This window comes from Macaca nemestrina, chromosome 4 (assembly GCF_043159975.1).
Source record: "Macaca nemestrina isolate mMacNem1 chromosome 4, mMacNem.hap1, whole genome shotgun sequence".
Taxonomy (NCBI): Eukaryota; Metazoa; Chordata; class Mammalia; order Primates; family Cercopithecidae; genus Macaca; species Macaca nemestrina.
Genome location: NC_092128.1, coordinates 93,743,199 through 93,762,787, shown reverse-complemented (window position 1 = coordinate 93,762,787; position 19,589 = coordinate 93,743,199). Strand labels below are relative to the sequence as shown.

Genomic DNA, 19,589 nt, shown 5'->3' with positions numbered 1-19,589 from the left:
CTGTGTCTTCACAGTATGGCCACTCCAGATGGTCTGCTGCTGGTATTACATATACATACATAAATGCATGCATACATACATACGTAAATGCACACATATTTGTTACGGAAATTGGCTCATACAATTATGGAGGCTAAGATGTCCCAAGATAGGTTGTCTGCAAGCTACAAAACCAGGGAAGCTGTTGTTGCAATTAGTCTGAGTACAAAGGCCTAAGAACCAGGGGAGCAGGTGGTTTAACTCTCAGTCCTAGGCTGAAGGCCTGAAAAACTGGAGGGACCATGTAAGTCTGAGTCCAGTTGCCTGAGAATCTGGAGTTCATGTTTTTTTTTTTTTTTTGATTTTTTTTTTTTTGAGACGGAGTCTCACTGTGTCACCCAGGTTGGAGTTCAGTGGCTTGATCTTGGCTCACTGCAACCTCCACCTCCCTGGTTCAAGTGATTCTCCTGCCTCAGCCCCCTGAGTAGCTGGGACTACAGGCATGTGCCACCATGCCTAGCTAAGTTTTGTATTTTTAGAAGAGACAGGGTTTCACAATGTTGGCTGGGCTGGTCTTGAACTCCTGACCTCAGGTAAGGTTCCTAAGGTCCCTCCCAAAGTGCTAAGATTATAGGTGTGAGCCACCACGCCCAGCTGAGAATCTGGAGTTCTGATGTCTGAGGAGAGGAAAAGATGGATGTCTCAGCTCCAGAAGAGAGAGCAAATTCAAACTTTTTCTGCTTCTTTGTTCTATCTATCATCAATGGTTTGAATGACACCTGCCTACATTAGTGACTGTGGGTCTTCTTTACTCAATCTACTGATTCAAATGCTTATCTCTTCTGGAAACAGCCTCACAGTATTCTTAGAAATAATATTTTACCAGTTACCTGGGTATCCTTTAACCTAGTCAAATTGACACCTTAAATTAATCACCACATTAGGTAATGAGATGTCCATAGTTGACTTTGAAAACTATGGCATATACTTGGGAATCTAGAAGGCCAGGAGAAACCTCAGAAGGCCTGAAACTCTTACTTCTGGTTGACTTTTGTGGCTCTATGCAAGCAACAAGTGACAGGTAAGGCAGAATTATAAGCTGCCTGCTGGAGCATTAAAGCTGCAACCCAACACACACATAGAACCCCTTGGCAGAGTAAAATAATTATTGTTTTAAGTGATTTTTTATATAAAAAGGATTATACATCATGACCAAGAGGAATTTATCCCAGGAATGCAAGGTTGGTTTAACATATGAAAAATCAATCAACATAATATATGTTATATTAATAGCATAAAAAACAAAAATAACATGATTATAGATGTGGAAAAGGCAATTGAAAAAATCTGGCACCCTTCCATGACAAGAACATTCAGTAAATTATGAATAGAAGGGAACTTCCTCAACCCATTAAAGGGCATCTATGAAGAACCCACAGCTAACATCATACTTAATGTTGAAAGACTGAAAGTTTTCCCTCTAATATTAGGAACAAGACAAAGATGTTTCATCTCTCCGCTTCTATTCAACATTGTACTGTAGGTTCTAACCAGGGAAATTATGTAAGAAAAAGAATTAAAAGACATTAAGCTTGGGAAGCAGGAAGGAAAACTATCTTTATTCACAGTTGACATTAACTTATATATAAAAAATACTAAGGAACACACACACGTGCACACACACACACACACACAGCATTAGAGCTAATACAAATTCAGCAATGTTTCAGGATACAAGATCAAGATACAAAAATCAGTTTTCTATATACTAACTTAAAAAATAATAAATATGAAAATGGAATTAAGAAAAGATTCTATTATAGCATAAACAAGAATAAAATAAGAATAAATTTAACAAAGATAGTGCAAGGCTTATACACTGGAAAATATAAAACATCGTAGAAAAAAATTAAAGAAGACTTAAATAAATGAAAAATATCCCATGATCATGGAATGAAAAACTTAACATTGTTAAAATAATAGTACTGTCCAAGTTGATCTACAGATTCAATGTAATTATTATCAAAATCCCAACTCCTGTTTTTTTTTTATAGAAATCAACAAGATAATTCTAAAATTCATATGAAAACACCAAGAGGCCAGGCATGGTGGCTCACACCTGTAATACTAGTATTCTGGGAGGCCGAGGCTAGTGGATCACTTGAGGTCAGGAGTTCGAGACCAGCCTGTCAACATGGTGAAACACTGTCTCTACTAAAAATACAAAAATTAGCCAGGAGTGGTGGCATGCGCCTGTAGTTCCAGCTACTAGGGAGGCTGAGGCAGGAGAATCGCATGAACCTGGGAGGTGGAGGTTGCAGTGAGCTGAGATTGCACCACTGCACTCCAGCCTGAGTGACAGAGCAAGACTCAGTCTCAAAGAAATGCCAGGAACTCAGAATAGTCAAAACATTTTGAAAGAAAAAGGCGAAGTTGAAAAATTTTAAACTTCCATGTTTTAAAACTTACTACAAAGTTAATCTGTAGAACTAACATAAGAATGCAAATATAGATCAATGAAATATAATTGAAAGGCCAGAAATAAATTCTTGTAGTTATGGTCAATTGATTTTCAGGAAGAGTGTCAAGACCATTTAACGAGAGAAGGAATAGTTTGTTTTTCAACAAATTATGTTAATATAACTGGATTAGCCACATGCACAAGAATGAATTGAGATCCCTATCTCACATCATATATAAAAATTAACTCAAATGGGAACTAAATATAAGACTCTTATATTTAGAGAAAAACTGTAAAACTCTTAGAAGAAAAATTATGCTTAAATCTTTATGACTTTGGATTGGGTAGTGGCTTCCTAGACACCAAAAGCACAAACAACAAAAGAAAAAAATAGATAATTTGGACTTCATAAAAATGAAAAACTTTTGTTCTTCAAGGGATACCATCAAGAAAGTGAAAAGACAGCCCATAGAATCACAGGAAATATTTGAAAATCATACATTGGTAAAGGAACTTGTATCCAGAATATGTAAAACACCAATAGCCCTATTTAAAAATTGGTAAAGGATCTTAACAGACATTTCTCCCCAGAAGACAAATGGCCAATAAGCACATGAAAGATGCTCAACTCTATTAGTCATCTAAGACTAAGTAAAAAAAAAAAAATCAGAACTACAAGATACCGCTTCACACCCACTAGGGTGACTGTAATTTTAAAAATGTATAATAACAAGTGTTGGCGGGATGTGGAGAATTTGGAATGCCCATACATTACTCATGGGATCGTAAAATGATGCAGCCACTTTGGAAAGCAGTTCAGCAGTTCCTCAAAATGTTTTTTTTGTTTTTAGGAATTATCATATGACCCAGCAATTCCACACTTAGATATATATACAGGACAATTGAAAACATGTCCACACAAAAACGTGGGCACAGATGTTTGTAACACTGTTACTCATAATAGCCAGAAAGTGAAAACAACTCAAATGGTTATCAATTAATGACTGGATAAACAAAATGTGGTGTATTCCATATAATGGTAATGTTCCATTAAAATGGAACATTAGTCATTACTAAATCATAAAAAGAAATGAGATTCTGATACATGTTATAATGTGAATGAACCTTTAAAACATTATACTAAGTGTAAGAAGTCAGACATAAAAGACCACAACTTACATGTTTTCATTCTTATGAAATCCCCAGAATAGACAAATCCAAAGAGACGGAAAGTAGAATATTGTTTGCCAGGGATTGGGGGGTGGTAAGGAGGCAATGAGAATTGGCTGCTTAGATGTACGCCTTTTTTTTGGAGTGATAAAATGTTCTGGAATTAGATGGTGGTGATAAATGCACAACTTTGTGAGTACACTAAAAACCACTGAATTGTGTATTGTAAAGTGGTAAACTTTATGGTATACAAATTATATTTACTATAGCTGTTTTTATTTATCTTTTTGAGATGGGATCTCACTGTCATCCAGGCTAGAGTGCAGTAATGTGATCTGAGCTCACTGCAACCTTCGCCTCCTAGGCTCAATTGATCCTCCTGCATTAGCCTCCTAAGTAGCTGGGATTACAGGTGTGTGCCACCACGCCCAGCTAATTTTTGTATTTTTTGTAGATACAGAGTTTTGTCATGTTGACTAAGCTGCTCTCAAACTCCTGAGTTCAAGTAATCCACCTGCCTTGGCCTCCCAAAGTGCTGGGATTACAAGCGTGAGTCACTGTGCCTGGCATATTTTTAAAAATTATAAATGCACCTTATTTTTTCATTTTTGAGGGGAAATGCATGAAATATAATTTATCAGAATTATTATGTTTTTATAACAGTACTACCAACAGTGAGTTTGTCTATGAAGTTTCATATTTTATGCATCCTGACATATTGGACCACATCTTGACAATATAATGCATCATGTCCTGATAAAGTCTTGTGATCCCAGAAGCACAGGTGACTGAGAATGAATTAGGATATATAAAAATTGCTTACAAATCCATAAGAAAAACACCTCTAAAAAAGGACAAAAGAAATAATTAGAAAATGTACGCAAAAGGAAACTGGAATGACCAAGAAACATATAACAATGTGTTCAACATCACTAGTAATCCGAGAAGTGCATGTTAAATGCAAAATGAGATAGGCTGAGGTGGGTAGATCACTTGAGGTCAGGAGTTCGAGACCAGCCCAGTCAACATGGTAAAACCCTGTCTCTACAAGAAATACAAAAAAAAAAAAAAAAAAAATTAACTGAGTGTGGTGACGGATGACTGTAATCCCAGCTACTCGGGAGGCTGAGGCACAAGAATCACTTGGACCTGGGAGCAGAGATTGCAGTGAGTCATGATCGCACCCTTGCACTCCAGCTTGGGCAACAGAGCGAGAACTCAACTCAAAATAAATAAATAAATATAAAAAAACAAAATGAGATAGGTTTTGGCATCCATTCATCCATCTGATTGACCAAAATTCTATAGGGATACAATACCAAATATTGCTAAGGATATTTAGCATTTATCAATTACTGGCAATGTTATAATTTGGTACAGTCACTTTGGATGAATAATTTGATGAAATCTAGTAAAGTTGACAATGCATACTCCCTATCTAAACAATTTCACACCTAGACCGGGCATACCTACAAGGAGAGATATATGGGAATAGCATATTCATGGCAGTATTTTTTGGTTGTAAACAATCTAAATGTCCACTTATAGGAACATAATAAAGTAGGCACACTGTACTGTAATTATATTGCAGTAAAAAATGAGTTAGAGCCACAGGAATAAACATAGATTCAGTAACACAGAGGAAAGAAAGTAAGATGCATAAAGGCGTACACATTATGAAGCCATTATAACGCTGTTGAAGTGTAAGAAATAGTAAACCAATGTATTGGTTAGAAATTGATGCACAGGTAGTAAAAGTATTATTTTTTAAAAAGTATGTGAATGATAAACACCGAATTAGTATAATGGTTAGCCATGTGAGGAAGGGAGATGGGTGAATTTTAGGATGAGTTCACTTGAAGCTTCGATAATTTCAGTAATGTGTGTTTTATTTTTGTTTTGTTTTTCTTAAGCAAGATGCTAGGTACATGGCTATTTATTATACATTTTGCATATCTAATCATCTAATTATATAATATTAAGTTTATTTATATGAGGTTTATATACAAAAACCAAAACGAATGATTAGCAAAAAAAAAAAAAAGGGCAATAAACATGGAAACTAGGAATATCATTCAAAGTGTTACCACTCTAAAAATGAACATCACTATCCTTACATGACTTTAGGCTTATGATTCTGACATTGTTTATAGTCCAGAATCTATATTATTTCTCAATTATTTCCTTTTTTAAAATTTCTACTTGGGAATATCCCAGTTTTATCAGTCTCAAACTGCATGGTCCAGTAGTTGCTTATTTCTTGTCTCTTCTTTTTTCTCAGGTCACAAATTAACATTTTCTCCTACCTAGTATGTATCTGCTCCTTCAGAAACAATCTTCCTTATATTTTTATATTATTTTACTCTTCATAGGATATTTGCATGTTTATTATTTCTTATGATATTTTATATGTATTTCTCTTTTTAAGGATGGGAATATAATCATAGAAAGGCTAAGCCATTTTTCCAAAGTCACTTTGCATGCGGTTGAAGCAGGATTAAACTTCAGGTTCTAATTTTTGGTCCACTGGGACACTAACTACTCTTTTCTCCACCAAGTGTCACAGCTTCAATATTTCTGCTCATGCCAAAAGGTGCTCCTTATGGGGGAGGGGATGGGGAACGTGGACGGGGGAAAAGAGGAGCATGTCTGCCTACTCTCACTTAACCAGCTAAAACATTTTGCTTCTTTCCCAGACATCCACTCCTTTTACCTCTCGAAATAGCTCTGCCCCAAGGAAGGAATAGTTGCTAATCTAATTGGTCAGAGCCGTAAGTCATTGGGTGCCATTTTACTAGTGGGTAGGGTCACTATGCATTTAAAGAACGGCACCCACACTCATCACTCATTATCTAATTCTATGGAGTTGTAAAAATGCCCAGGGAGGGCCTGTATCTGTTGGGCAGGTCTATTTATTTGAGCTTCTTCCAGCCTGCAATTTGATGTGTAAGTCAGGCTGAGCTCTGCCCCTCTAACACGGCCATTTCTGATTTAGGGGGTGCTGGCCAGGGAGGGAGGCTCTCTGCCGAGTTCCATTCTCCATTCTGGTTCTGCCAGAGTTCTGCCTTGAGGGGCTGTGAGTGCTTCTCTAGCTGTTCATAAAATGGTATTTTCTCCCTTCTGACTCTTGTTTCTCACATCTATGCGTGGCTTTTATACTTGGGTACCCTGCCTGGTAGGGCAGTGGGTTAGTGGTAGGATTTTCAAAACTCATCTCTAAACTATTAATACCATTTAGCACCCAAATTGGCATATATTGTTCAGCAATGCCTCGCTTCTCAGTGAAAACAAATTGTCATTACTCCCTTTTGCCCTGGCGTGACTGGGGAATAAACATTCTCTTTATTTTTCAGGACTCGAGGGTAATATATAATGCTTCCTACTCTGTCCGTTTTACTACCTCTTTTTTTTTTTTTTTTTTTTTTTGAGACGAAGTCTTGCTCTGTCGCCCAGGCTGGAGTGCAGTGGTGGATCTCGGCTCACTGCAAGCTCCGCTTCCCGGGTTCATGCCATTCTCCTGCCTCAGCCTCACGAGTAGCTGGGACTGCAGGCGCCCGGCACCACGCCCAGCTAATTCTTTTATATTTTTTGTAGAGACGGGGTTTCACCGTGTTAGCCAGGATGGTCTCGATCTCCTGACCTCGTGATCCACCCGCCTCGGTCTCCCAAAGTGCTGGGATTATAGGCGTGAGCCACAGCAACTGGCCCATTTTACTACCTGTTTGTTTTATCTATTTCACCAGCTACCATAGCTTTATCACATATAACTGTCAGAAAATGACAGTTATAAAAGATAAAAGGAGTTTGATGTGACATAAAAGAATAACTTGAATAGGAGTGAATGTTTTTGGTAAACACAATTGACACTCAGTGATTTCCCTCCTAGAAATAATTCATTTACATTTGTCATAACACCCGATAATAGAAAACACAAGTTTCATCTGCTTTTTTATTTCAATATGATTTAGATTAATGTTAAATAATTGTCAGTATTTCTTTTTTTTTTTTTTTTTTTGAGACGGAGTCTCGCTCTGTCGCCCAGGCTGGAGTGCAGTGGCCGGATCTCAGCTCACTGCAAGCTCCGCCTCCCGGGTTTACGCCATTCTCCTGCCTCAGCCTCCCGAGTAGCTGGGACTACAGGCGCCGCCACCTCGCCCGGCTAGTTTTTTGTATTTTTTTTTAGTAGAGACGGGGTTTCACCGTGTTAGCCAGGATAGTCTCGATCTCCTGACCACGAATCGTGATCCGCCCGTCTCGGCCTCCCAAAGTGCTGGGATTACAGGCTTGAGCCACCCCGCCCGGCCAGTTGTCAGTATTTCTATTGGATTATCTCTCTTAAAATAAAATGCTTTGAAATTATTTGTATATGATTTTGTCTAGCAAATAGAATTTTATCATTGTCAACAAAAGAGAATTACCCATGGCTATGAATGTTCACGTATGGAAAGAGCCCCAGAAAATTGCCTTGATCCCCAATTCCTGCCCACAAGGCTCACAATCATTTAGAGTAAGAAAATGAGGGATTTAAGCTGATAACTAGTTTTGAGTATTTAAGCCATGTTTTCCTTCAGTAAAATAGACAAAAACTAACATTTAGTGAGCACTTACTATGTGCCAATCACTGTGTTATATATTTTCTCTATATAGTCTCCCTTTACCTTTACATGCCCCACTGAGCTTAAGTGCTGATAATTTGGGATTTATGAAAATTAAGGATATCTGCTCTTCAAAAGGCGTTGTTAAGAGGACGAAAGGACAAACTACAGTGTGGGAGAAAATATTTGCAAATCACATACTGATAAAAGACTTGTATCTAGAACATATAATGAACTCTCAACTCAGTAGGAAAAAACAAACAAATCATTTGGGGAAAATATGGGCAAAAGATTTGAGCAGATAATTCTCCAAAGAATATACATAGATAGGAAAAAAGCACATGAAAAGATGCCCAACATTTTTATTTATCGGGGAGTACAAATTAAAACCACAGTAAGATGCCACTTTACACCTAAAAGAATGTCTAAACTTAAAACACTTGATCATATCAAGTGTTGATGAAAATATGGAAGCACTGGAGCTCTCATACACTGCCAAGTGGGAATACAAAATGTACAACTACTTTGGAAAACTGTTTGGCAGTTTCTTAAAGTTATACAATATGCCTCCTATGTGAATTAGCTATTCCACTCCTGGGTATTGACCCAAAAGAAATGAAAGCATATGTCTTTACAAATACCTGCATATAAATGTTCAAACAGATTTATTTATAATAGCCAAAAACTGAAAACAACCTACTATCCATTAGTAGGCAAAGGGATTTAAAAAAGGACTGTATCCATATAATGGAATATTCTGCAGCAATAAGAAGGAATGAACTATTGATACATGCAACAAATGCATAAATATCAAGATATTTATGCTGAGCAGAATAATATAGACGAAAAGAGTACACATTGTATCATTCTATAAATATACACATTTATAGAAAGTTCTAGAAGATGCAAACTAATATTTAGTGACAGAAAGCAATCAGGGCTTGCCTGGGACAGAGTTTAAGAAAAGGTGGAATAAGATAGGATTAAAAAGACGTGTGAAGCCAGGTGCAGTGGTTCACACCTGTAATCCCAGCACTTTTAGGAGGCCGAGGCAGGTGGATCACTTGAGGCCAGGAGTTAGAGACCAGCCTAGCCAACATGGTGAAAACCCATTTCTACTAAATGTATAAAAATTAGCCAGGCGTGGTGGTGCTTGCCTGTAATCCCAGCTACTTGGGAGTCTGAAGCATGAGAATTACCTGGACTCGGGAGGCAGAGGTTGCAGTGAGCTGAGATTGCGCCACTGCACTTCAGCCTAGGCAATAGACTGAGATTCTCTCTGTCTCTCAAAAAAAAAAAAAAAAAAAAAAAAAAAAAAAAGATCAAGGAAGCATTTTGGGATACGTATATGTTCATGATCTTGATTGTGGTGATGATTTAATGGGTGCAAAAATTATCTAATTGTACATTTTAAATATATGCAGTTTATTGTCTGTCCATTATACCTCAATACAATTGTTTTTTAAAAAACAACTATGAGGCCATGGAGGCTTTTGTACATTTGAGCAATAAATGTTATTTGAACTGCCTTAGTACTTTTAAAAGCACCTAAAGATTTAACAGATTTAAGCTGGTAACAAGCTTGGAGGCATTGGGATCACTTTTTATTTTTTATTTTTTGAGATGGAGTCTCACTCTGTTGCCAGGCTGGAGTGCAGTGATGCAACATCGGCTCACTGCAGCTTCCGCCTCCCGAGTTCAAACAATTCTTCTGCCTCAGCCTCCCGAGCAGCTGGGACTACAGAGGCATGCCACCATGACCTCCTAATTTTTGTATTTTTAGTAGAGACAGGGTTTCACCTTGTTGGCCAGGATGGTCTCGATCTCTTGACCTCATGATCCACCTGCCCTGGGCTCCCAAAGTGCTGGGATTACAGGCGTGAGCCACCGCGCCTGGCCGTGATCACTTTTTAAAAGGAGCTTTACATATATATATATATATAATGACAATGGAATCCTAGGTTTTGGAAATCTTTATCAATATGATATACAAAAAAAAAAAAAAAGACTTTTCAGTGTTATTGTTTTTGAGACAGGGTCTCACTGTGTCACCTGGAGTACAGTGCCACAATTATAGCTAACTATCTTCTGGGCTCGAGCAGTCCTCCTGCCTCAGCCTCCTGAGTAGTTAGGAGTAGAGGTGTGCACTGCCATGCCCAGCTAATTTTTCTTTTTTTGTTGTTTTTTTAGAGACAGGGTCTCACTATATTGTCCAGGCTGGTCTCAAACTCCTGGTTTCAAGCAGTCCTCCCATCTCCTTGTTATTTTTAAAATTCTTAATGAGATTAGGCATGTTTTCATACATTTATTGACTATTTTATTTTTTCTTTTGTGAATTGCCTGTTTATATTTTTGTTCATTTTTCTTTTTTTTTTTTTCCTTATTGACTTGTAAGGATTTTTTGTTGAGGTAGATTTCAGACAAACTGAGTTGGAGATAATGTACATATAAAAATGTCCAGTAAGTCATTGAAGATGCAGATTGAGGTCTCCAAGGAAAAGAAAACAAATGAGCAAAAGCAAATTACGAAATCAGAGCCCAAGGAAGAAACAGATCCAGTGGAGGCAAAGAAGTATTCAGAGTGACCTGGAAAAACATGTCCTTATATGACCCTTAACCAGTCACACGTCCTTTTACTATCCAATTTAGTGTGCATGCCTGACTGCAGGAAGTCCGTCTTTTTTTTTTTTTTTTTTTTTTTTTTTTTTTTTTTTTTTTTTTTTTTAGTTTGCCTCCCCAAGTATTTCCAAAAAACCCCAGGGATGCTGAAACATGTCCAAGTGTCTGTTCTTCTAGCTATTATTTTCCTCTTGGCAAACACCAAACTCAGTGCGCCCCCTTGAGGCTAAAAGCTTCCACAGAGTCACTCCCATGCTTTAACTCCAGAACAGTGGGGCTCCTACAGTGTTGAGTAAGACACCCAGTGACCTTCTGAAGCCCTGGTATCAGAGACGTTTGAACCAGAGCACTGTGAGAGTACATGTTCCCTTTTCTATGTCTGATTTGGCTCTATGTAAAGAGAACTTTGGCCATTTCTCTGAAGATCCAGGAAAATTCATAGATGAGTTTGAGAAATTACCTCTCACCTACAGTTTAACTTGGCAGAATCAGCATGTTTTGTTGTCTCTGTGTTGTACAGTGGAAGAAAAACAATGCTTTTTTTTTTTTTTTTTTTTTTTTTTTTCCTGAGACAGAGTCTTGCTCTGTCACCAGGCTGGAGTGCAGTGGCACGATCTTGGCTCACTGCAACCTCTGCCTCTTGGGTTCAAGCGATTCTCCTGCCTCAGTCTCCTGAGTAGCTGGGACTACAGGTGCACGCCACCACACCCAGCTAATTTTTTTATTTTTAGTAGAGACAGGGTTTCACCATGTTGGCCACGATGGTCTCGATCTCTTGACTTAGTGATCTGCCCACCTTGGCCTCCCAAAGTGCTCGGTTATAGACGTGAACTGCCGTGTCCAGCCAAAACAACACATTTTGGGGACAGCTAGGACCCATGCAGATGAGGTATTGGCTCGTAACCCTAACCATCACGTGTATCAGGCAGGAGGTATAGCAGTTCCAGATCAAGATCCAGGGTGGAACTATCAAAGGTGCAGTGAGGACCCGGGGAGTAGAGATCATATGGTCTCTTGTTTGTTGGAAGGGATGAAGAAATGTATGAAAAAGCCTGTTAACTATGAAAAGGTTAAGGAAGTTTCACAGGGCAAAGACGAGAATCTAGCCTTGTTTCAAGGGGGTTTAGTTGAGGCAATCAGGAAATATACTAACACTGATCCTGCCTCAAGGGAAGGACAAACCCTTTGGGAGTACATTTTATATTCCTGTCTGCCCCTGATATCCACAGGAAACTGCAAAAAGCAGTTATGGGTCCCCAAACTCCTATGGAGCACCTTTTTTTTTTTTTTTTTTTGATGGATTTTCACTCTTATTGCCCAGGCTGGAGTGCAATGGCATGATCTTGGCTCACTGCAACCTCTGCAAGCTGGGTTCAAGTGATTCTCCTGCCTCAGCCTCCCAAGTAGCTGGAATTACAGGTATGCACCACCATGCCCAGCTAATTTATTTGTATTTTTAGTAGAGACGGGATTTCACCATGTTGGTCAGGCTAGTCTTGAACTCCTGACCTCAGGTGATCCACCCACCTTGGCCTCCCAAAGTGCTGGGATTACAGGCATGAGCCACTGTGCCTATCCTAGAACAGCTTTTGGATACGGCATTTTAAATTTCTAATAACAGGGACAAAGCAGAGGAAGCAGAAAGAGCAAGAAGGACCTCCCACAAGGTGCAACTCTTGGCTGCAGCCTTAAGCTCACCTCTCACATGGGGTTGCCCTCCTGGCTCTTGGCCTGAACAAGGGAAGCTGAAAGGTAGGAAACCCAAAGCTGGGTCTCCAAGTCACCATGCCTTGGGCATGAATCAGTGTGCACACTGTAAGAAAACTGGCCACTGGAAGAAGGATTGCCCAGTGTTCCAAAGGGAGCCATCGACACCTGAACCAATGATGGCAGAAATAGCCAGGCAAGCCCAAGAGTGATGGGGCCTGAGACCTTCTGCCACAGCTTCTGTCGGGCAGCTAGCCATATCTCCGGAGGAGCCTCGGTAACCCTTGACGTGGCAGGTAAGAATATTAACTTCCTTCTGGAATGCTGATTCTGTTTTGACCCATTATAATGGGCCTCTGTCACCCCAAAACTGTATAGTCATGGGGATAGATGGACAAGCTCATAGATGACATTCACCTATCCTGTAAGCTCCTCTTAAGGGACTGTGGTTTTCTCCTGAATGTCCCACCCCTTGTTGGGAAGGGATTTGTTAACTCAGCTGAAAATAGTAGTATCTTTTGGAAATCATAAAGCAGACAAGAAACGATTCCTTCTCCTTTCCTGTGAATGAATATCAGGCTTTGTTGCTAAATGTCCTGATATAATTCTTTAAGCAAGCCAAACTTTGAATCCAGCTACCTATTTGCCTGAACCCACAGGCACCCTAGATCATTCTTGCATACAAGTTATGGAGAAAGTTTACTTCAGTTATCTGGATTTAAAAGACGATCGATCCTCTAGATAATCCTGAGGTAGAATGGTTTGCAGATGGAAGTAGCTTTGTGCACCAGGGAAACAGAACAAAAAAACTGCCCATACCAGGTGCTAATCAGTGGGAAACAGTTAAACATTTGCATGACTCTACTCATTTGGGAAGAGAGTCTCTGTTTCAATTAATGTCTTGGCATTTAGTAGGAAAGGCTTACTTAAAAGAGTAAAACAGGTAACTAACTCAGGCCTGTGAACTGTGTGCCCGGAATAACCCAAAAAACCAGTCTTTACCTCCTCCTTTAGTAAGGCCTGTTCAGCATAGGGGAATGTACCCTGGTGAAGACTGGCAAATAGACTATACTCAGATGTCCCCATGTAAAGTGTCTATTTATTAGAATTTGTTGACACCTTTACCGGCTGGATCAAGGCTTTTCCTACCCGGTCTGAAAAGGCAATTGAGGTTTCTAAACTCCTACTAAAGGAAATAATTTCTAGATTTTGGCTGCCTAAAAGTTTACATAGCGATAATGGCCCATATTTCACAGTGATAATTACCCAAAACACATCTTCAGCCCTTGGAATTCAGTACCGCCTTCACTCGCATGGAGGCCATAGTCCTCGGGGAAAGTAGAAAGAACTAATCAAACTCTAAAAAGGACTCTTGCTAAACTACACCACCAGAAACCTGGCTGTCTTTATTACCTGTAACCTTATTAACCTTAATAGGCATAGATACTTTCAAGCTACAGAATTATGTGATCAACTTAGGACAAGTGCAAAGCACACTCCTTGAATGTAGAAATCAAAGACTCCCTTCCCCCACTAAGGAAGAGAATCTTGTTGCAACCCAGCCGGGAGAGTGGGTCCTATTAAAAACTTGGAAGGAAGGATCCCCAGCAGATCCACTTTCCCCAAAATGGAAGGGACCCTCTTAAGTTCTCCTTAGTACCCACTGCAGTGGAACTTCTGGGAAAAAACAGCTAGGTCCACTTATCTTGAATTAAACCTGTCTCTTAGGAAGTCCCACAGGCCTGTGGAATACAAGAGAGTGATCTCGTTTATTCCTGTGAGCCAATCAGTGACCTCCAACTCCTGTTCAGAAGAAATGAAAGGGATGGATAACATAAAGATATAGATTGGCATTCTACTTTTGCATATAAGTTGGAATCATGCAGAGAGTAACTTATTTACCGAGTGAGCATAGACTTTAGCCTCTCTACATAATCAGACAAACTGTTGGGTATGTGGAGATTTTAACGGCAGCCCAAGGGGGAACTTGTGCTCTGATCAAAACCAAATGATTGTATGTTTCAGACTCTTCACATAATATTACCTGGGATATGAAAGCTTTAGATACTCATATCTCTGCCATTGATGCACTATCAGTTGACCCTACATCGGCTTGGTTCCAACAACTGCTTGGCTCTTGGACAGCCTTCCTGTTTATTTTACTTGGAATGATTTTACTTATTTTACTTTGCTGTTGTGGAATATATTGTGGTTGTACTCTTTGTGTAGGAATGCAAGACAAATTTACTCAATGCTTTCTTAAACTGGACACTTATTTATTTATTTATTTATTTATTTATTTATTTATTTATTTATTTTTGAGACAGAGTCTCACTCTGTTGCCCAGGCTGGAGTGCAGTGGCATGATCTTGACTCACTGCGAGCTCCGCCTCCTGGGTTTACGCCATTCTCCTGCCTCAGCCTCCCGAGTAGCTGGGACTACAGGTGCCCGCCACCACGCCCGGCTAATTTTTTTGTATTTTTAGTAGAGACGGGGTTTCACCGTGTTAGCCAGGATGGTCTCAATCTCCTGATCTCATGATCCGCCCGCCTCGGCCTCCCAAAGTGCTGGGATTACAGACATGAGCCATCACGCCAGGCCTAAACTGGACACTTATTAATCTTCCAGGTATCACCTTTTGTTGGAACTCGGAGTTACGAATGACTTTCATCATACCAATGCTGTCTGACTGAGCTTCTCTCTACCCTGAATGCAAGAGACCCTAATAGGCAGGAATATAATCGCCCCTATTCAGCCTGAAGAAGTTGCAGAAGACAGATCTGCATCCTTCTGCAACCCTTAGGATTAAGGGTCCTGTTGTAAAGGGTTGGGGGAGATATGGCAGAGGAAGTCAGAGTTTGAACCAGAGCAACTCTAACTTGAGTGAGGGCTAGGAAGATGAGGCTGGGACTTGCTGGGCTGCATTCTCAGAAAGTTAGGCATTCCTAGCCCCTAGATATTTATGGTTAAGAGAACAGATTAATATTGTTTACTAAACAGTAACAATTGGGAGTGTCTGGTATCCTGATATCTGGAGAACAAAGACTTGGGAGAGGCCGGGCGCGGTGGCTCAAGCCTGTAATCCCAGCACTTTGGGAGGCCGAGACGGGCGGATCACGAGGTCAGGAGATCGAGACCATCCTGGCTAACACAGTGAAACCCCGTCTCTACTAAAAATACAAAAAAAAACTAGCCGAGCGTGGTGGCGGGTGCCTGTAGTCCCAGCTACTCGGGAGGCTGAGGCCGGAGAATGGCATAAACCCGGGAGGCGGAGCTTGCAGTGAGCTGAGATCCGGCCACTGCACTCCAGCCTGGGCGGCAGAGCGAGACTCCGTCTCAAAAAAAAAAAAAAAAAAAAAAAGACTTGGGAGTGTCTGGTATCCTGATATCTGGAGAACAAAGGCATACCTAATTTTGCTTTGAAGATAATAATGTCCACCGGGGGTGGTGGCTCACACTGTAATCCCAGCACTTTGGGAGGCCGAGGCAGGCAGATCACGAGGTCAGGAGTTCGAGACCAGCCTGACCAACATGGCGAAACTTCGTCTCTACTAAAAATACAAAACTTAGCTGGACGTGGTGGCGCATGCCTGTAATCCCAGCTACTCAGGAGGCTGAGGCAGGAGAATCACTTGAACCCAGGAGGCAGAGGTTGCAGTGAGCTGAGATCACACCACTGCACTCCAGCCTGGGCAACAGAGTGTGACTCCGTCTCAAATAATAATAATAATAATAATAATAATAATAATAATAATAATATTGATCCTTGCAAAATATAGTAATTAAGAAAATCAATCCTTTATCACAAACCCTTGTAGCAGAACACATCTCCCCACATATACAAGCATTGTGCCTAGGGTGGATGTGTTCCTTCTCTTACTGTCAGGAATGTCCTACTCTATCTATGGAATAGCTGCCCTCTCACCATTTTACTTTCTTAATAAACTTGCTTTTTTGCACTGCAGACTCACCCTGAATCCTTTCTTGCACGAGATCCAAGAACCCTCTCTTGGGATCTGGATCAGGACCCCTTTCCTATAATACTGGCAGTCTGGAGATGTGTGCCCTAACCAGGCCATACTCCCGTTGCCCTGTGACCATCCATGCTGTGGCTACTATTGCTGAAGCTGAACCTCAAGGTTACTGTTAAATAGGGTAAGCCAAATAACTGTGGCTCAAGCTGGGCCACCTGCTCTAATTATTACCACAAGGGTTATTGCAGATCCCAGCACAGGCTATGGTCATTCCTTATGATGTACTCTTTGGAGAGATGTACAATTTGTTGGCTAATGGGTCAACACCAAAAATGGCCCAGCCTTACCACCTTCAAACTCTTTTGGTTCGTGTAGGTATTTCCTTGGGCCCCCAAACTGCCTTCGGGATGGCTGCATTGAGAGCAGATTGACTAATGGATCCAGATGCAAGGTTCACTTTTTCCAGCTGACCTTCTAGCCTGCCTTTTTCCTGTTTTCATGGTAAAGATTTCCCAGGATCTTGCTGCTCTTTCCTGTTGCCTAATTTGGGTTAGGCCACCAAAGTCCATCAAACAAATTTGACTCATTTGGACTTGGGATGCAAAAAGACAAGTTCTCACTTCCATTCCCCTCAAGAGTACCCTCATGTGTTGAAGGCTCTGATCGACACACATCCTAATTCCCAGCAGCATCTAAGTTTCCTCAGCAATGGATACGTTTGGGGGTGGGAGGAGATGTCTAAAGCTATCAGAATGTCCTGTTGCATCACAAAAGCACCTTCTCACTCTCTCAGCCAGGCAAAGGTAACTTGAAGGGTTGAGTCCCCAGCAGAGGTGGATTTTCTATGATGTTAATGAAGCTTACATGTCACTTGCTCTGGCTCTTTCCAAGTGACGGGAAGGATCTTACAATGTGTTCGCAAGCTTATATGTTTTTGTAAAATTTGTGAAAGTAAGAAATCTTGTGGCCGGGCGCCGTGGCTCACACCTGTAATCCCAGCACTTTGGGAGGCCAAAGTGGGTGGATCACGAGGTCAGGAGATCGAGACCATCCTGGCTAACACGGTGAAACCCCGTCTCTATTAAAAAATAAAAAAACTAGCCAGGCATGGTGGCGGGTGCCTGTAGTCCCAGCTACTCGGGAGGCTGAGGCAGGAGAATGTCATGAACCCGGGAGGCGGAGCTTGCAGTGAGCTGAGAGTATGCCACTGCACTCCAGCCTGGACGATGGAATGAGACTAGGTCTCAAAAAAAAAAAAAAAAGATATCTTGTATTCTTTCTCTTAAAGAAGTTATCTCCCCCCAATTATATAAACTTTATGCTCCTCAAAATCTGGATCCATCCCTGATTTCTGGCAAAACTTTGTGGAAAGTTGTTTGTTGTTTTAACTAAAAGGAAAAATGGCATAAAGAATCCAGCTGACCTAATAACATTTCTCCTTCTACTTCTTACTAGCTGTGTGATGCAAGGAGTGTTACTTAACCTCTCTGAACCTGAGGTTCCCAACTAGAAAATTGAGATAATAGTGTATGTCATGGAGTATTGCTGTAGGAATCTATTATTACCATCAGGGATACTGCAGATGGGATCATATAGTACCTAATATGGTGTTTGTCACATAATAGATAATCAAAAGTATTGTGTGTTATTGTGGTAATTATTACTTTGTTAACTGTATAAACATCTACCTTGGAGGACTGGAAACTTACATTGCATATTTCCCACATTCCTGTTTATTCTCATGTTGTACCTAGACCTGATTAAACAAAGCCTTGAACATGAAGGAGGAAGCCAGAAGAACTGGGCTCAGCTTTGAACTCTTAACTGAGTAATTAAATTGCCAAGCACTATTATCTCCTTGCAGATCTCAAATTTGAGGTATTCTGGGTAATTGCATTGCCTTGCCTTTATATATATAGATATGAAATCTCTAGATAGATAGATAAATTTTTTTTTTCAGACATGGTCTTGCTCTGTCACCCAGGATGAAGTACAGTGATGTGACCACAGTTTACTGCAACTTTGACCTCCCAGGCTCAAGGGGTCCTCCAACCTCAGCCTCCTGAGTAGCTGGGACTACAGGCATGTGCCACCACAACTGGCTAATTTGTGTGTGTGTGTGTGTGTGTGTGTGTGTGTTTATAGAGATGGGATTTTGCAGGCTGATCTCTAACTCCTGGGCTCAAATGATCCACCTACCTTGGCCTCTCAACTTGCTGGGATTACAGGTGTGAGTCACCCTGCCCAGCCCAACATTATATTTTTAAAAATTCATATGTAGTCAAGAAGTCTAGAAAATGTCCTTCATAACCATGCACTTTTGGGCTAAACCTTAAAGGGAAAAATCTGACACTGAAAGTATAATATAAGAGTCAACATTCTTTCAGAGGTGATTGTAAAAGGGCAAGTTGGTGGTCTTCAGCTTATAAGTCGATATGTCAGTTCAAGTGCCTGTGCCCAGAAATAGAGCAGTTCTTTTATTTTCCAATTAAAGAGCCAAACATTTTAAGTCGTCCAACTTCATCCAATTCTTAAGTTGAAAAGAGTTGAAAAGAGTATAATTTAGTCATATCCTCAATTTAAAAGATGTAAATTGTATATTAATGCATAGATGCTCTAATGAAAAAGGTTCAGGAATGAAAGGCAGTACCGTATCTCAAGGACCCTCAAGGAATTATTTAGGTTGATACATTTCTTATAATTACTTAGTTGGCTGTTTGCCTGTGGGTCATACACTAATTTGCTGTAACCACAGCTAGTAACTGAAATGCTGTTTTAGTTAAAGAAGATAACGTGACGGTGAATCCTTCTATGAAAGGATTTCAGTCCAAGGCATTTAATTCTGCTTCAGATTTGCTAGATGAATGTTAAGTGTTGTATCTCCTGAGTACTTAAAATATGTGCAGAGTATCTCACAGCCATCTTGATTCAAGTGTATAAATATTTATGCAAAGCACTAAGCTAGGCTGGGTGCTGTAATTGATTGCAAATGGAAACTTTTCTCATTATGTAAATTAGCAAATGATTTGCTTCCTTCTATTAACTTTGCTGTTTGAAGTCATTTTTTAGTAATTTATTTAATA

General features: G+C 40.1%; 1 long non-coding RNA gene across 4 annotated transcripts; it reads left to right on the top strand.

The window, feature by feature from the left end:
• The first annotated feature begins 11,571 nt into the window (after positions 1–11,571).
• Positions 11,572–18,588, top strand: LOC105475686 (uncharacterized). 4 transcript variants are annotated; one of them, XR_003016597.2, is made up of 4 exons: positions 11,572–12,827; positions 16,882–17,007; positions 18,261–18,384; positions 18,491–18,588. It is a non-coding gene; the product is annotated as an uncharacterized lncRNA (long non-coding RNA). The 4 variants fall into 4 exon arrangements; XR_011622230.1 differs by having other exon boundaries at positions 18,467–18,582; XR_011622228.1 differs by lacking the exon at positions 11,572–12,827 and adding an exon at positions 14,974–15,160.
• Positions 18,589–19,589: the final 1,001 nt, after the last annotated feature.